This window comes from Falco cherrug, chromosome 8 (assembly GCF_023634085.1).
Source record: "Falco cherrug isolate bFalChe1 chromosome 8, bFalChe1.pri, whole genome shotgun sequence".
NCBI classification, from domain to species: Eukaryota; Metazoa; Chordata; class Aves; order Falconiformes; family Falconidae; genus Falco; species Falco cherrug.
The window spans coordinates 766163-781840 of record NC_073704.1 but is presented as its reverse complement, the minus strand read 5'-3'; the positions used below and the strand labels follow the sequence as shown (position 1 = coordinate 781840).

The window sequence follows — 15678 nt, the reverse complement described above, 5'->3', positions numbered from 1 at the left end:
TTTAAAAGAGGACCTGACAGTGAAGCTAAATCAAGTCCTCTGTTTGGAATGCTTGCTGAAGAAATGAGTAAGCCATTAAAATTAGATCTTGCAACTGACCAATTTCCCAATTTTCAGGTTACCTCTGTTTCTGGAACATGGGAGTCCTGGTGTAAGTAGCTTAAGGTTTTTTATATGCAGATCTGCAGGAAGTTGTTTTTTTTATCCCCTATCTCAACTTTAAAGATAAAGCTAACTTCCTATGTGGGCATGTTACAGAGATCTGTGCAGTGTTTTGAAAGTGTATAGTATAATTACTGTGGTTCACAGTAGTTGTTATTGAAAGGTATAAATTAAATTTTCTGTAGTTCAGCTCTTTTGATGCAGTGATTTAATGAGACGAATGTTTAAAGTTTATCAAGTTTTTTATGACAAAAATTGTCAGAATAATTATGGGGTTTTTTTCTGCCTTAACAGCAGCAGCAACCTGGCCTTATAATGGGGAGTTTGTCCAGACGACAAATCACAAAGTTTAGCGATGACAGAGCATCTTGTCTTCAAAAGAGAAACAAAATTCTGTATTTAAAATTATATGTAGCCATTTTGTGTACAGTCAATCTGGAAAACTTTGAGGCAAAGCAAAAAAATGTTTATTATTCTGTGGGCCATTTGCTGGAGCGATGCTAAATGGTAGCATGTCCGGTTTGGCCACTGAATGATGTGCTGCAAGAAACTGCAGTCAGATGTATTTGACATAGTAACAGGAGAAACAAGCAGAACACTAGTGAAGTGTGCAGATGCATACTTCTAAAAGAAGGCATTATTATGGAGCAAAAGAAGACAAAAGCCAGTGAAGCCATCTTTATATTCAGGAGTGTCTGCTTTCACATTTAAGTAACAGAGGTCTATCTAGAAATGCTGGTATATCTTAATCTTTAATTTGGGTTACTTTATTAGTGTCTTTTTACATTTGATTTGATATATCAAAATGGGAGTCTGTCACGACTGGTGAGGGATTACCTTTTTACTAGTTAGTGCTCCACTTCTGGAAGCAAAGGCAGAGTAGACCCTTATGACTAGTAATGAATAAAAAAAAATTTTTTTTGTTCACTGTAAAATTATGATCTGATATGAACCTGCTCCAAATTGATAACACAGTTTTGCTGGGGAAAAAGATGTAATTGGAAATTTACATCCACTATTCTATTCTTTCAAAGTTGTGTTTGACTTGTGGTTGAAGGGAGGGCAGCTGTTGGATGTTTGGGGTTTTTACCCCTCTGTTCTTCATCTTTAAAATGATCCTGGAGACTACAAGTCTCCATCAGATGCAAAACTACCCATTGCCTTATTGCACCATAAATAAATTGGAAAAGCACATAAATTACTAAGCTTACTGTACTGGAATGTGGTTTGCTTCCGCAGTGAATAAAACTGGTGTAATTGAACTGGATTTACAGTCTAATATTAGCTTCAGAAAAAAACCACCACCACCACCAAAAAAAAAGACCCACAAAACAACCCCAAACCCAACATGGAAGGAAAATGGACAAATGTACATCTTAAAGAAGAGGATGCTGAAGTTTACAGGATGCTTTGACTCCTTTTTACCTACCATCCATAAATTTTGTGTCACAATTCTGTTCATCATAGCAATTAATCAGGCTGAAGTGAGTGTCGGTGAAGGACATTTGCCATCTTACGGCGTCCATGTTTTCTGTTGTGGAAATGCTTTTCTTCATGTCACTTGTTCAGGCAAAACAGGAACTTCTGGTTTCTACGTTGCCAGCCAGAAGTATGTACCCAAACCTCTTATTACCTAAGATAAATGTATTTAGTGTCTTCAGGCCAGCTCCTAGGGAATAAATTTCTATATACTGTCAAGGTTGTCCCAAATTCTCGTGGCAAAAAGGATGAATAAAGGGTTACAGTTGCTTCATCTTGATCTAAGACAAAGATGGAGGAGAATATCGTCTTGCAATTCAGGGATTTCCAGTGCTGCCGTTGACACACCTTACCCTAAAAATCATAATACTAACTTGAGTGTTACAGAATGTTAAAAAAGAACTAAAAGTGTTTCATTAGAAACATCTTCATGATTTTGGAATAATGATGCTGAACAGGGAACAGTGGAATGATGTGAGGAACTGTGTCACAGAATGCTGGTGCTCCCAAATTCTCTTGCTGGTTTGTCTCGAGCACCTTAGAAATCACAGTGTCTAAGGATTTAGGTGTTCTTTATTTCCCTTCCATCTCCTTGCCTGGTTTTCATTTCTGTTGCTTTAAGCTAGGGGGGCAAGTACAATAGTAATCATGGTGTACAGCCTGCAAATCACCATGCGTACCCATCTGAAATATTTGCAGTTTTAGCCTGCAGACTTCTTAATTCAGGCCCTGGTAATTCTTGAAAACAATGTTACCAAGTTTGGTAGTGGTTTTTAGGGTAAAACTCATACCTCTATTAGCAACGCCGACATTTCTGATTCATTTTACACAGAACACTGAGATCACAGAGTGTCCGGACTATGTGTGAACAGGGGGTGGAGATTCAAAGTACCGCATCCTTCTCGCATGAAATCATGTTTCTGTAGGTTCATGTGGAGTTTGGGAAGCCTTATTTGTTCATCCGAAGCTGTGGTCATGTTTACGCATTACTGACAGCTGCTTGGCACAATGTCAATGCCCGCGTCTAAATCTTGACAAGCACTAATTAAAGCTGGCCAACAAAAACTCCATTAATTTGCACACCCCACTCACCAGTAGATGGCCTCGGTCACAAAGCTATTGTGGCTGTCAATAAGAGCGTACGAGGGATAAAGAATAACATGGTAGAAGCATTGATTCTCGTTCAAGTGCTCTTCAAGTCGTTTAGACTTGTCTTACTAAAAAGTCTTGATATTCTTACTGTCTTTCATCCTGAGTCAATGATGGTGTCTTGTGTTCTCTTTTTGGTGCCTACCCATGTTAAAGTGGCAATTTAACAGCATTCTTAATATGGGAAAGGTGAGTTGTACAAGTGAATTCACACAGGCACCTTCATGTCTGACAGTAGCAAACCTTAGTTTTATATCACATTTTTGAAGTATGTTTATCATGTTGATGGTGGTTCCTTTCCCTCCTGTCCCAGCATTGTCTGATTAATTCGGGAGCCGAGTTCAACTTTCTCCAGTTTTTAAGGCATGTTCAAGCTTGACCTTACCTTTACTTCAGGTTATATTTAGTTAACTATTTTCAGATCTTACGGCTGGAAAGCTGTTTAGTAGTAAAAGTCATATTGTTTGTCACAGTAACGATTGTACTTCTTCAAAACTTCACAGTTGTGGTTAAAGCTTATTTTCTGCCCCATGTGCTTCATTGGCTGCAGGTGGGGAGCCTTTGAGATGCCTTGCTGGCTGTAGTCACATGATGGCTCCTAGCTTATATGAGATGGAATGCAAGTGTGTGTAGTGGGAAGTTTTTCAGTTTCATTTCTCCCTCATACATGGATGTGATTGTTGATCTCTAAGCATTGGAGCATGTGTGGGCGTAGGAAGAGGTACTTAGCTGTTAAAAAAAGCAGGCACTGCCTGCACAGCTGGGAAAGGCAGCTGGGCCAAATGGAGTTGCACAGTGAATACTGACAGCAGTAAGTCACAAGGGTTTCCTTCCTTGTCTTTTACCTTCCCCCCCCCCCCCCCCCCCCCCCCCCATTTCTGATGTGCTGTTCTTTTGGGTTTTTACAGTCCTGCCAAATAGGATGGAGGTTAAGGAAATCGCTATGTACATGTACAGCACTGTTGAAAACACCCCTTTGTCACAGCTTTGTCTCTTACATGTATTTTGTCTGAATTCAGTGATGTGTGCTTTTCCTAATACAAGGTACCTGCTATTAAAGTTGATGGGGAAACTTTAATGGGAGCAGACTGCAACTTTTTTGCTGCCTTTGAAGTTATTCTGTCAGGAATAGAGGCAAGCTAAAATTAGACATGCTGAAGTTTCTCTTGTGTGCCATTTTCTCCCTCTGCTGTCAGAGAACAAGGCTTTTGATAGTGAGCTCAGTACTGTAGTGCTCAGGATCTATGAGGGAAAGGAGCAGGACAGGCCAAGTAAAGTGCATGTGTAGGCAAGGTCAGATCACTGCAGTGTCAGGCTGTCAGGACGAGATTGTCCACATGGACAAACCTGCCTTTTTCGCACTGGAAATCTATCCCCAGTTTGCTACTGTCACACCTGGCAGAGGAGATGGCATCTCACCAATGATGCAGCCCTTTGCCTTAAGGACATGGGAGATTTGGCATGCTTAGGGAAACAAGCGGTGACTTGAATGTTCCTCTAAATTATGTTTAGCAGTTGACAGTAACCTTTTACATAGCAAGCTGTACTTTGACTGATTCGTGTATGAGGGAAGGATCTGAGTTTCCAAGGTTAGAGCTGAAGTCCAGCCTTAAGTTTGCAGAGGTTTCACTGTCTGATTGGGGCAGTATGGAAGAGGCTGCCCAGATAAAGCTGTGGAAAATCAGAGCACCTACAGGCTATATCTGCCTTACACTAATTAGCAGCTGGCACATCCCTAGAAATCTAGAATGAAAAAAGGGGAGAAGAAGAAATGCCTTGATAATCTCTCTCTTCTGAACTTTCTGGAACCACTTGGCAAGTGCAGCATCCATAACTCAAGTACCAGCTGCCACGTCTGGAAACTGAAGTTTCAGTGGCGCAATTAGATTAAGTGAGTGGCCTTGTGAAAGTTCAGGGGTCTGTCAGAACATTGGTTCTGTGCTTGGTGGCGTTACACTGAGGACCTTTGTGCTTCTTATCTGCAGAACAACAAACAAGGTTGTTACTTGTGGTGTTACTCTTTTATAATGTGTTTATTGTTGTGTAAACTGAGAGCTGATGAATATAAATAATGATGTGGGGGATTTTTTAATATACTTTCAGAGGGAACAGGGTTGAGGGACTGCAATATAAAGTGAAGAGCAAGTTAATGACAATGAATTTGTGTAGTCCATAACTCATGTCATGCAAGGCACTGACCATTAGACAGATGAACATCTAATCACTGCTGGCTAGATTGGGGTGGACATTAAATCATGAAGTGATCTACTCTGGATTGGCAGCTGCCTGAAATCTCTCATTTCTTGTATGTTCAAAGTACATATATTATTAAAATCTGTCATGAGCTTAGTTAGGCACTTTGTCCTTTTTAATTACAAATGGGGTGACTGTCCCTTAGGTCTACCTCAGGCTCAGCCCCCTATAGCACAGCCTTCTGAGCTGGTAGCCTGTTCCCTATGTTTTTGTAATTAATGTCATTAAGTCACCTTTCTTTTTCTCTGAGATAAGAGGTATTTTGCATAAGGTAGAACAAGAGAGAAATTACTGATCCTCTGGGTGCAGTGTGCACTGGTTGTTGGTATAGGTTAGGATTTTGTATGGACTTCTGCTGAGAAGTGCTTTCATAAGGCATCATTCCTGCTGTTGTGGTTCAATCTCTGCCTAGGAAAGCATGGTGCAACCCACTGGTGACAATTAAATTGTGTGACTTCACTCTTGCTATAAGGTTCCAGCCCTCTGTCTAAGAGGATAGTAAAATATTTGTACAAGTACTTGTAAAGATGGTGCACTCACTGTGGCTTGGATTATAGATTTTTATCTACTTTAAAGTTTCAGAAGCAAATTGACAGATCATATTTTGAGTCTGAATTTATATCAACCTTCAGTTACATTAAAACAGTAATGACAATAAAAATCTTAGGTAGCCTTGAGTAGTGAGTAAAGGAGGGCTTTTTCTGTTATCATTTACATTATTCTGTGATGGCTTTGGTTTGTTTGTATTTTGTTTTTTATTCTCTCCTAGACACCAGCCGTTCATCAGAGCTGAAGAAAGCGTTTGATTGCTGAGAGAGAGCATAGACGTCTAAGGGAAAAGTGGATTCTTTATCTGGCCAGTCATTCTTATGTGTTTCATATTCTACTTTCAGATTCAGGGTTGGAAAAAATGTTTTTTTGAATGCTATTTTGGTAAGGTTTACTGTCTTTCTCTGCAGTGGAGGCTGTCATTTCCTGATGGAATCATATGCGTGTTTTTTGCCCAGTTTTCTGCTAGTACAGTGTCCCTGGGTACAGCTCATGCTGCAGGGTCTCCTGCAGTATACAGTTGAATGTCTTGCTTTTGTTTCACCGAGGTATATGGGTTTCAGCAGGGGTAGCTGGGTGGAAGTTAGTGCCTGCGTCATACTGGAGATCTGCTTAAGTGATCTAGTGGCTCCTTCTGGCAAAATCTGTGAAATTATAATAGCAGAAGTAGAGAGAGGAAGGGGATCAAAGGTGGATGGTAGTGCAAGATTCATATAGAAGAGGAAGCTGTATGTATTGTGACTCTAGAGCAGCGGCTGTAACTGCCCTGAAATGGAAGTAAGTTTCGAAAAACTCAGTAAAATAAAAACATTGTGAGAAAATCAGTGTTCTGACTGGATGTATTCTCTACTGACTGGATGTTGCTCATCTCTGCAAAAAGATAGATGAGTATTCATTTTTCTCAGAAATTTCAGTGTTATAGTTGCTCTTGTCAGGAGCCCACCTCAGAATCCTACAAGAAATTCTCCTTTCCGCTAGCCTGTTGGTAGCCTAAATAGGCAATAGATTTTTTATTGAATTTGTATTAAAAAAGTAGGATAATCTGTATTATCAGTAAGAAACTAAATCTAGAGCATTTATTGATTTGCCTCAGTTGTGAGGGAAGTCTTGAGAAAGCTTTAAAATGTGAAGGCACATCTGCTGAAGCCTTAATTTGCAAGACCTCAGGTTACTTGTCTTTGCAGTCAGTGCCTTCTCATGAGACTGATAGATTAAGCCTGCAGTCAAATAGTCATCTTGCTTTTCTAATTATTTACTTTCACACAACCCCTTTCTTTCCTAACCTTGCATCTGTACAGCGGCTAATTCAGGAAGTTAACTGGTGGTACTCATTCGCGGATGCATTAATCTCATTGCAGTCATAGAGTCATTTGCTTGCCTTTTCTTTAATACCTTGGTGTCTCTAATACCCTAACCAGAGCCAAGCACACCACTGCAGGTAAGCCTTCTGTATTTACTTGGTGTTGGAATAATTTCCTCTAATTTCATACTTCTATTTATGTACTCTCAAGCTTGGTTTGCAGGATCTCGTTTCCACTGTTAAGCATAGGAGCAAGGAGTACTTGAGATTTCTCCCTAGCATTATTTCTGACCCTGTGTGTGACCAGTAAGGATTTATTTCAGTGTTTGGTTGGGATTTTTTGGGGTTTTGGGTTGCTTTTATTGGTTTTGTTTTTTGTTGTCCAATGACACATTGCCTATAGTAATATATAGTAATATATATTATTAAGTATATAATATATAATATATATAATACTATATATAATATAGTAATATATACCTATAGTAGTATATATATCTTTATATATATATACTACTATATATACATATAGTATATAGTATCTTTTCACTTGGTTTTTCACCCTATGTGTTCCTGGTCTTTCTGCTATATTCAGTATGCTCTTCCGTTTTTTCTCTTTGCTTATGCTTTCTTTATGTTTATTCCTTTCATCCTATGTCCAGAAAAAAAAAAAAAACCTGGAAAAAAATCTGTTTCAAAGATTATGCCCAAAGCTACTTTAAAAAAAAAAAAAAAGTTTGCTGATTCAGACATTCAAAAAATGCCAGAGGAAGGCCAAGGCCAGCAATAGCTTCCTGTCCTCAGATTTTCATGAGCTCTTATCTTGCTGCTTGTCTGCATGTTTCTGCTGGGACAGGCGTATCTGTGTCACTGGAATTCAAGGCCTGTCTGGATGCAAGTGATTCTGAAAATTGAGTAGAGTCCAACATCACAGTGCATGCCCACTTCTGCACAGGTCTCTAGTCATATTCTTATGTAAATGGATATCCTAACTCTCAATAGGGTTTATTTGATATGCAAAATTTCTGTGTTCATTCAAGCAGTAATCCAGCCAATTGTTTGAGCACAAAAGTCCTAATTGTTTTCTTTTGCTTCTGTGTAGTTTTACTAAGTCAGTGCTCCTGTAACTTACATTTACGTGATCTTTCTTTATTGCTAAAATTTTTCTTGAACTTTCACTAGACATCTACTTAAAGAATTCTCCCTGTACAATTTAGGTGTAGAATGAGCTGCAAAGCAAAGAGGATTCAGTTAGATATCTAGTGTTGCTTGCTTGCTCCTTAGCTGGTTTGCTGGGCTTTGTGGATTGTAAGAGCCGTTGTGGGGGAGTTTTGAATTGCTTTCTCATCTGTTAATTTCTTGTTTGCATTCACAACAGGCTGCCTGTTTTAGTAGTCTTCTGTATTTCTCTCTAGTGAACTATATTTCCTGTTTTCTTTGTGAACAGCACCATATGTAATTGTTTTACCATTCTTGCTTTCTTCCTGCATGATTTGGGAACTATTTTGGAGCTTTTATGCAGATACACATCCCTCTCCCACATGCGTCAGTTCTCCATGTTCCCAAGTTAGTCCTGAAAAAAAGTGTTTTGAAATCCATATACACACTTTCACATATTTCCGTTTTCCTTGCCTGCATTTCTGTTGCACTTCTTTGTGTAGTCTTGACAGCACTATTGCAGCATGCCTTTACTGACTCCACAGCGATTTGGAGCGCACGGGTATCTGAAGGAAGTGGCTTGGTGCTGTCACTTCAGGTGTTCTTAAACTGGTAGGGCTGATTATTGATGAAGACCACATCTTGATAAGCTGGTCTCTGTGGGTTTTGTTTGGGTTATTTTTTGTTTGTTTGTTGGGTTTTGTGTGTTGTGGGGTTTTTGGTTTGTTTTTTTTGCCAAGTGCTGCATCCAGCATAATCTTGCATAAAGTAAATCACTGAATAAATTTGTAATTCTGTCATCAGGGCCCTAAATGCCTGAGGTGCTTTCTGCTTCATATTCACAGGGCTGAAGTTGCACATCATTAAAATCCCGTCATTTCAGCGTGAATTATTTTATTGAGTCATATTTTATTCACATGCCTTTTCTTATTCAAGGTTCTCTGGTATGCATCAAACATTTGCGCGTTAGTCCTGCAGTCTGCTGTAACAGCTTAATTTAGATGAGTTTCTTATGCTCCTTTGTGAAACAGCTCTGTTTTTGAGTTTCAGTGTCTGTTTTCCATGCTTTCTCCTCTTCTGTTTTTTTTCTTCCCCCTAGAAATCGTCCAGAAAGATTGTATTTTCAGTGGATATTTGAATGTGTGGCCCTAAATGTGGATCAGAGGTCCTTAATAGGAAACACTGTATGTGTTCAGGGGATTTAAATGTAGCACAGTTATTAATCACTTGTTTAAATAGCTTTTTAGAATTCCCATCCCATTACTCTCAACACCTTATACCATCCTAGTATTCTTAGTGGTGATTTCCACCAATGCAGATGAGAGCAACACCAAGTAAATGTGGAAGGAAGGTCACTTTGGGAATAGAGGAGTATTGTCCCTGAGAAGAGAGTACTGAGGAGCGATATGGATTTGTAATTCTTCATATTTTGAATTTGTCGTCCCAGGCAAGAGTGGACTGTGCTGCATGGAACTTCTTCAGACAGTGTGCAAGCTGCTGCGTGACTACTACTGTTGTACTGGGATGGGTCTTCCAGAATTTTTAAACCATGCACTGTGGAGCTGTGTGTGGGCACCTTTAAGCAATTTTTTTAAATAAAAGCACCAAAGGAAGTCCCCACGTGGCATAAAGCATAAACACTTCAGAGGGGTCAGAAGGCATATATAAATATATGACACACTGGGAAAATAATCCTGCTGTTTATTGTTTCCATTTTGCTCACCTTCCTCATGTTTAGTTCTCAGGTGTAATGAAATCCTGAGTAACAACTGTTGTTTATGCTTGCTACACTGCTTGATATTTTCCTGAATATATGTCTGTTTAACCAGCTCACGACCAGTGATATAACAGCATATGTAAGGCACTAATCCCTCAGTGCATTTGTAATGAGGATAAGGTACAGAAACCTAAGTTATATATCACCCTTAAAAAGGTGTTGTACACATACAGAAATGTTAATGTATGTGTGCTCTATAAGCCAACCATTGTAACCGGTCTTTCTAAATCGCTGAGAAATGAAAAACCCATTTTACATGCAGCTTTCAGAGCATTTTATTTAATATGTTCATTCACAGATGGAAATGGGGAGGGGGTGGAGGAGGTCTTGAGTACCCAGGTTCACTTGCTGAGCCAGCAAGGGAGCACTGTTCTCCAGGCTTAGCCTAGTGCAGTTTCTGTCGAGTCACAGTCTGTCTCCAGTATCTGTGCTGCCGTTAGCATGTGCTTTTAAAGCCTGACGGCTCTGTCTTTCCAAAGGCCTGAGTACCTAGGGATTTTCAATGACTCAGTGCATGGTATTAGGCAGTTGCATTGCTGAAGTCAGCTCACATAAGACATGACTCAAAACCTATTCAGTCCTATAAATGACTCCCTTTGATTTCAGCGTGCTTCAGAATAGGCTGCCGTTCACCAAGGGGCCTGGGCACTCAGCAATGTAAGGTGCTGCTGAGTGTGCTAGCCCCAGTCCTACCAAATATTCTGTATAAGTACCATGGATTGCATAGTTTTACTCTTGCCTTTTATATTTTGTGAATTTCTAGAAATTTTGGTTTGTTGGTTGGTTGGGGTTTTTTTGTTTGGTTTCATTTTTTTATTTTGGGTTTTGTTTTGGGGTGTTTTTTTCTTTTTTTCCCCAGAATTTTGACCAGAGTGCCTGGTCACATTGCAGACTTTATAATTCCAGTTTTAGATTCCTTTTATAAATCTGATCCTCAGTTTCCCAGTTTGGTAAGTCTTCTAAAGAACTACTTGGAACGTGTTCTTGAATCTTACTGTGCATGTTGCTTTGTCACAGAGCAGGAACAATGACTTTCCTCTCTTCACTGTGAGTGCAGTCCAAAGCTGCATGAAACCAGACCTGTTCTACCCTAGCATGGTCTTGGAGCAGAAAAATAGCCTCTGTGGTGTTACGTGGTGGACAGCCTGGCTGCCCAGAGCAGCTGTATGCTGTTTTCCTGAGAGCAGCAGTGCTCTCTGAGCCAGCCCTCTCCATGAATCAAATTGCCCAGTGTTTGTGCTTCAAATACTTCCCTGACCCATATACCAGACGAAAGCTTCCTGTTCTAATATTGATTTAAGACTTAAGTATCAGTGGCTTATTTTTTTACATTATAATTCTCTTTCCTATTTAATAGTCCTCTGGGATAGGCAGAGGGCCAAAAGTTAGACCTTCCTGGCAGTCAGGATGGGAGGCTGGGGGGAAGGCATGTGCCGGACATTGATGAAAAGAGGCAGAGCTTGAATTACAGTGCAACACAGAGTATTTTGGTTCAGCAATCAAATTGTGAACTGCACTACTTGCCAAAATAGAAGAAACAGTGCTCATTCTCTTGCAAGCTCTCTCCTGTGTTTGTTAGCTTACCTTAAAGCTTCATCTTATTTATAAGCTCCTGACCCAGTCTCATTTACTGTTCCTGAAACACTAGAAAAGGAAAGTGGAAGGTACTTCCTGCTTTATGTAGTTCTCTGGTTAACAGCTGTGCTTCTTAGGGAAAAGAGACAATAGCCAGTGGTGATTAAAAACTCATCATGCGCACCTTCATGAATTGAGTACTGCTGCAGCATGTGCTGCTTCTCCCCAGGATCCTCATGTGGCAGCAGTCAGCGTAATGCTCTGAAGTGCTCCACACTGCAAACAATTTAATTGCAGGCAAAGGAAGGTTTACTCCTCTCCTTTCCCCTCCTTGGCTACCTGTTCTCTCTGTTACTTCTTTGCCATTTTTAATTAAAACAAACAAACAAACAAAACTGTGCAAGACTGGGCTCCCAAAGGAGTACAGACTGCTCAGAAGTCATTGGGTTCTTTGCTCAGATATTGGACTGGTCCAGCAGTCAAGTGCCTTGTGGAAGCATGAGAAATCATTTGTATTCCATCTGCGCATGTAATCTGCCCTGCAGTGCTGGGTTGCAGGGTTGTGCCACCTTTTAGCAGCAGTTCTTCCTGGTGCAGCCTGGTCTCTGCAGCTGAACCGGTGCTTGGGCAGCCCACTGTCCCTGAGTGAATCTTGTTACATCAGACCATCACCTGCATAGTTGTTGGCATCCTGGTATAACATACTGATCTTCCCCTTAATTTTTTGTTATTGTTGTTCTGATCCAGTATTGCTGATCACAAGCAGTCCTAAATGATGGTAGTGGCTTAATATTTGTAAAATTTATTTGTAAAACAAACTAAGCTCTGAGATCTGACTGCTTTTGGTTTGTTTTATTCTGGCTTTCTAAACTTGTACGCTCATTAAAGGCTTTTTTTTTTTGAAGCTTTTCTCTGACATTGAAGTCTAGGACTGTGTATCCTCCAGATCCAGTGTCCCCAGTTCTATGCTAGGAGGTGGAGGTTTAGGATCTATGTGAGACAGGAGCTGATAACAGCGCTTACTCATGTTTGCAGGTGGAGATGATATACAAGCATGAGCTAGTTCACCAGCCCTGCCTGTGAAAATAAAAAAAGGGCTTTAGATCTTGTTATCTGTGTGGTGGCATTTGAGATTCTCTTTTCCTTTCCCTAAGTGGCATATACCTTACTTTAAGGAGGTGGTGGCATTCTTGCCCAAACTCTGCTTTGTAAGTCAAAGCCACCTAAATGCAATTCTGTTAGCTGTTGTCGCCGGAGGCTTAAGCTTTTCCACTTTTTCTGGTTAAGGGGGATTTAAAGTACCAGAAGTTTACTCTGTGTGCTTTCTTCAGTCCTCTTTAGGAAGGGAAAGCATTTCTAATCCTCCCAGCCCAGGAGAATTTGAATGCACTGGGCACAGACAGTCTCTCAGTATTCCCCTTCAAAATAAATACATAAATAATAATAATAATATATATATATATAAAACTGTTAACAAAACTCCCTACTACTTTCTAAAACTACATTTTCCATGAGGCCAGAATTCATAATAATCCCTTGGCTATATGCAAGATCAGCACCTGACAATTACTTTTTCTGGTAGAAAGCTCAGAGTGCAGAAGGATTTTCTTGTATGGCATACTGTTCCTCAGAATGTTTGATGTATGTGCAAATGAAAAAAAAGGATGCCTTTGTACTTAAATTACCTGGTTTGTATTCCCCTATCTAGAAGATTACAGACCATTTTTGCAGCCGTTCTGGAATTTACTTCTCACTAGATGAAAAAGTAGGCTACACAATGAAACTGGATGGCTTTTTTTTCAATGAACAGAAAAACCTCTTGACCGTTTTAGTTCCTGCCCTAGAATTAAAATCTGTGTGGGTCACCTCGAGTCATGTGTGTATATACATTTATGCATATCTGTGGAAGGTGGGAGGAATTAACAAGGATTCTGAAGTAATACAGGAAATTTTTGAGAATAAAATCCTAACCCTCAGCTTGCCTGTTACCTGGCTGGAAGGGGCTTGCTTGATGACTGTAAAGCATGCCTGAGTAAGTAAACAATCCTATGCAGAGGTCTGTGTGTCACTGTTTTAGTTACAATTGAACTTCCCGTTGGTAAGTCTGTTGTTTCTCTTCAAAAGCCATCTTACTGTCTTATCTTTATTCCTTTAAAAGCAATAAAAGCTACTCTCTTTTTTTATACAAGAGAGAGACAATTTTTTTCTGGATGCTAATTTTAGCATTAGCCGTTTAAGATGCTTAGGGGAAGAATGTTGCAGAGAAACAGTGGATGGGAGTGTTGATTTGAAGCTATCGGTCAGTTGCAGTCCTGGGGTTTGAGATGCAAAGTTTCAAGCTACGCAAGACCCAGACTCTCTTCTGACCCCTTCCAGGCAGGCCACCCGTTTGTCTAGTTTGTAATAAAGGGAGTCAGAACAGATGTAGTGTATCTCTTCTCGCTGAAGTGATGGTATTTCACGTGGAGAGGCAGCAGAGACAAGGAATGGAGCAACAGTCTTTCAGACAAACTCGCTTGTGTTAGGGAACCTTCGCTGGAAAAATAAATGGAGCGCAGGATGTACTGAGCGTAACTTGCTGAAAAGGAAACTGCTTCAGAATGCTGCAAGGAACAATGCAGCATCAGTTGAGGCAGACATTTTTGCATGATTCTCCCAAATGACTCCCTGTGGTTAGACTGCATTGGCTCAGGCTGAAGAAGAAAGAGAATCTTGAAAGACAGTTTTGGAAAGTTTTTATTGTTTCTGTATAGAAAGCATATGTTTTTCCTTGGCATCGCAGTTGCATTCTCTGAGTCTGCATGCGCTGACTTGAATTGACTGTTTATGAAGAATATTAAATGCTCCCTGGTGGTAGCATTTATCCACTCCCTGTTTTCTTCCAGGGAAACGAATTGCCTTTCTAGTAAACATTGTTCCTGGAGCTGGAAGTAGCAGGGAAAAGGAGTTTGTGTGTGGGCTCCTTGATATTCCCTGAATTGGCAAAATACATTGTGCCACATGTCTAAAAGGTTCTACTTGCATTCTTGCTCAGAAGGGAAAAGGGAAGTTTTACTGAGGGGCAAGGAAGAGCTCTCACAAGGATGAGGAAAATATCACAGTGTAAAAATACCTCTAAAATGGCAAGACCTGTCAGTAAGACACTGAGGTATTTGCCCTTTGTAATGTCATGATCTATTACATAGGATTATGATGTAAAGCTGAAGTCCGTCCTTCTGCCAAGGTTTTTGCCTAAACTAATGCTTTTCATTTTACCAGTACAAGCTAATGCTATGAATGCTGTATGAAGTCACCCGTTGCTTAAAAGACTGAGGAGCACAATTGTCTCTAATATAGATGTCAACAATGATACTAACATTATGAACTGTCCAATGCTAAGTTGTTTTGTTCATTTACTTATTTGCATTACGAGCTCAGTGAAGTTAACTTCCATAATAAAACATTTCTTTGAATCAGGCAGAAGGCACCAATACTGTCTTGAAATTTCAAAAATATTGAACTTTGGATGAATGGATGTACACATGACTTTTTCATTAGTTTGCATTAAAATTCAGGTGGTTTTAATTTAGATTGAAATAATCTTTGCTGTACCTTAGAGATAACTTTGGCCTTGTGTATTTATGGAATTAGCCTGTAGTTAATTCAAGCTGATGCTAGGAAAAAGTATGCAAGCTCTGAAGTAGTTTAACCAAAACCAGGTAACAGTTTGCAATTTTGATAACCACCATCTTTCTCCATCATCTTCTGATGGAGAATCATCTTCTGAACCTCTGATGTTTGTTGATGACAGCAAAAGCCTTGTGGGGTAAGTAAAGCTGATGAAAACACTTGTTTTCTCACTTATCAGCATACACTTACATGGAGGAAAAATTTTACTCTGATAATACTTTAAAGTTTAATTCTTTGTATGCATATATCTGCTGATCATTATGTGACAATTAAGAACCTGATCTATGGTTGAAGGAAGGTAAGTTGTTCCATTGTTCCCTTCCCACACCAGCCGCTTTAAAGTCCTTTATATTGCTCCCATTACACAAAACTTTATACTCAGAAAACAGGAACAGAAACACTCATCTGCTTTCTCAAGTGACTTGTCACAGATGACAGATAATTTTTAGTGCTCTTGTTACCATGAACAAATGGTTTTGTACATGAACAATGTTGATAATGTATTGATAGAAAACGCAGTGAATTCAGAGGGAATTCATAAGAAAAAGAGCCCCACCTTCTGCATGTTTTTTTTGTTTTGTTCCAAGTGACTTGTCAGAGCTGTAGA

The 15678-nt window shown here is 39.7% G+C and overlaps 1 protein-coding gene across 1 annotated transcript in view; it reads left to right on the top strand.

Moving 5' to 3' along the window:
* Positions 1 to 7011: 7011 nt before the first annotated feature.
* Positions 7012 to 15678, top strand: part of SPATS2L (spermatogenesis associated serine rich 2 like) — a 151292-nt gene continuing 142625 nt past the window's right edge. Inside the window, exon 1 of the mRNA XM_055718041.1 lies at positions 7012 to 7030. The gene's annotated coding sequence lies outside the window, so the exon portion shown is untranslated. The remainder of the gene's footprint in view (positions 7031 to 15678) is intronic.